Raw genomic sequence first — 4,113 nt, forward strand, 5'->3', positions numbered from 1 at the left:
AGAGAGAGAGACTACACAGATTGGTAGTGGATGCAGAGAGACACACACAGACACACACACACACACAGACAGAGAAAGAGACTACACAGATTGCAGGTAGTGGATGCACACACGCACAGTACAGAGAGAGAGACTACACAGGTTGTTAGTGGATGCAGAGAGACACACACACAGACAGAGAGACTACACAGATTGATAGTGGATGCAGAGACACACACAGACAGAGAGAGAGACTACACAGGTTGTTAGTGGATGCAGAGAGACACACACACAGACAAGAGAGAGACTACAGATTGATAGTGGATGCAGAGAGACACACACAGACACACACACACACACACACACACACACACACACACACACACACACACACACACACACACACACACACACACACACACACACACACACACACACACACACACACACACACACACACACACACACACACACACACACACACACACACACAGAAACAGAGAGAGACTACCAGGTTGTTAGTGGACTCAGAGACACACAAAGACACACACACACACACACACACACAGGCAAGAGAGAGAGAGACTACACAGATTGGTAGTGGATGCAGAGAGACACACACAGACACACACACACACACACAGACAGAGAGAGAGACTACACAGATTGGTAGTGGATGCAGAGAGACACACACACAAGACAGAGAAGACTACACAGGTTGTTAGTGGATACAGAGAACACACAAAGACAGAGAGAGAGACTACACAGATTGATAGTGGATGCAGAGAGACACACACACAGACAGAGAGAGAGACTACACAGGTTGTTGGTGGATGCAGAGAGACACACACACAGACAGAGAAGACTACACAGATTGATAGTGGATGCAGAGACACACACACACACACACACACACACACACACACACACACACACACACACACACACACACACACACACACACACACACACACACACACACACACACACACACACACACACACACACACACACACAGAAACAGAGAGAGACTACATGTTGGTAGTGGACTCAGAGAGATATAGACACACACACCTGCAGACACACACACAGACAGAGAGAGAGACTACACAGATTGGTAGTGGACTCAGAGAGACACACACAGACACACACACACACACACAGGCAGAGAGAGAGACTACACAGATTGGTAGTGGACTCAGAGAGACACACACAGACACACACACACAGGCAGAGAGAGAGACTACAGATTGGTAGTGGACTCAGAGACACACACAGACACACACACACACACACAGACAGAGAGAGACTACACAGATTGGTAGTGGACTCATAGAGACACACACAGACACACACACACACACAGGCAGAGAGAGAGACTACACAGATTGGTAGTGGATGCAGAGAGACACACACAGACACACACACACACACAGACAGAGAGAGACTACACAGATTGGTAGTGGATGCAGAGAGACACACACACAGACAGAGAGAGACTACACAGGTTGTTAGTGGATGCAGAGAGACACACACACAGACAGAGAGAGAGACTACACAGATTGATAGTGGATGCAGAGACACACACACAGACAGAGAGAGAGACTACACAGGTTGTTAGTGGATGCAGAGAGACACACACACAGACAGAGAGAGAGACTACACAGATTGATAGTGGATGCAGAGAGACACACACAGACACAGACACACACACACACACACACACACACACACACACACACACACACACACACACACACACACACACACACACACACACACACACACACACACACACACACACACACACACACACACACACACACACACACACACACACACACACACACAGAAACAGAGAGAGACTACAGGTTGTTAGTGGACTCAGAGAGACACACAGACACACACACACACACACACACACACACAGGCAGAGAGAGAGAGACTACACAGATTGGTAGTGGATGCAGAGAGACACACACAGACACACACACACACACACACACACAGACAGAGAGAGAGACTACACAGATTGGTAGTGGATGCAGAGAGACACACACACAGACAGAGAGAGAGACTACACAGGTTGTTAGTGGATGCAGAGAGACACACACACAGACAGAGAGAGAGACTACACAGATTGATAGTGGATGCAGAGAGACACACACACAGACAGAGAGAGAGACTACACAGGTTGTTAGTGGATGCAGAGAGACACACACACAGACAGAGAGAGAGACTACACAGATTGATAGTGGATGCAGAGAGACACACACAGACACACACACACACACACACACACACACACACACACACACACACACACACACACACACACACACACACACACACACACACACACACACACACACACACACACACACACACACACACACACACACACACACACACACACACACACACACACACACAGAAACAGAGAGAGACTACAGGTTGTTAGTGGACTCAGAGAGACACACAGACACACACACACACACACAGGCAGAGAGAGAGAGACTACACAGATTGGTAGTGGACTCAGAGAGACACACACACACACACAGGCAGAGAGAGAGAGACTACACAGATTGGTAGTGGACTCAGAGAGAGAGAGAGACTACACAGATTGGTAGTGGACTCAGAAAGACACACACACACACAGGCAGAGAGAGAGAGACTACACAGATTGGTAGTGGACTCAGAGAGACACACACACACACACACACAGGCAGAGAGAGAGAGACTACACAGATTGGTAGTGGACTCAGAGAGACACACACAGACACACACACACACAGGCAGAGAGAGAGACTACACAGATTGGTAGTGGACTCAGAGAGACAGACACACACACACACACATGCACCCTTCACCACACACACTATTCACTTCCTTCTCCCATCATTGTTTCAGCATCTGATCCAACAAACTGTCCACATCATGGCACCACATCTTATGAGTCAACAATAACCCCAGTAACCCAAAGCCCCGTCTCCTGACCATGTGGTCATATTAATAAAACCCATATCATCAAGTCACACCCTTGCCTTCCACGAACCCTATAACCCAAGGGACAGTGTGATACAGTAGTTTATGGTGGCTGTTTGTCTTAGCATATGACATCACCCCTGCCCAGCAAATATTCTTAATATCATTGGCAGTCATTTGAATAGCAGAGGCATTGTAGTCATTTCAAGCGTGTTAGCTACTCCCTGGCCTGAGATTACCCCGAAAGGACTCTGAGGGAGGAACATATACTGTATTGTGGGATATGGGCATTCCCATTGGTTACATGCTGCTCTGGCGCCATCTATTGTTTGTGGAATGGAACTTCAGGTTCAACCATAAACTCTGCATGACATTTCACATTTGAAATCAAATCAAATTTTAGTTGTCACATGCACCAAATACAACAGGTGTAGGTAGACCTTACAGTGAAATGCTTACAAGCCCTTAACCAACAATGTACTTATAAGAAAAACAAGTGTTAAGAAATATTTACTAAAATAAACTTAAAAATAAGAAAATAGAAAAATAATAAATAATTTAATTAAGAGCAACTATAACATAACAGTAGTGTGGCTATATACAGGGGGGTACTGGTACAGAGTCAATGTGCGGGGGCACAGGTTAGTCCAGGTAATTAATAGTAAAAGTATAGTGCAAATAGTCTGGTTAACCATTTGATTAGCTGTTCAGGAGTCTTATGGCTTGGGGTAGAAGCTGGTAAGAATCCTTTTGGACCTAGACTTGATGCTCTGGTACCGCTTGCCATGCTGGGCCGTACGGACTATCATCTGTGGTGTCTTGAGCGTCATTTAGCAGACACTCTTATCCAATACTTTTTTCATACTGGACCCCTTGGGGATAGAACCCAGTTGCTGAAAATACCATGCTCTACCAACTGAGCTACACGGGACCTCAGAGTCGTATTCACTAGTTTCTAGTTTCACTATCACCAAACGGAAGCAAGCTGACAAACAGAGAGAGACTGACCTGAACTTGTCCAATAAAGAGGGCAAGATGTTTAGCTACGGTGTGTTTACTAATGAATATGACCGCTGAGCAGGAGTAGATGTTTAGCTACGGTGTGTTTACTAATGAATATGACCGCTGAGCAGGACTAGTAGATGT

Source organism: Oncorhynchus gorbuscha, linkage group LG05, assembly GCF_021184085.1.
Source record: "Oncorhynchus gorbuscha isolate QuinsamMale2020 ecotype Even-year linkage group LG05, OgorEven_v1.0, whole genome shotgun sequence".
NCBI lineage: Eukaryota > Metazoa > Chordata > Actinopteri > Salmoniformes > Salmonidae > Oncorhynchus > Oncorhynchus gorbuscha.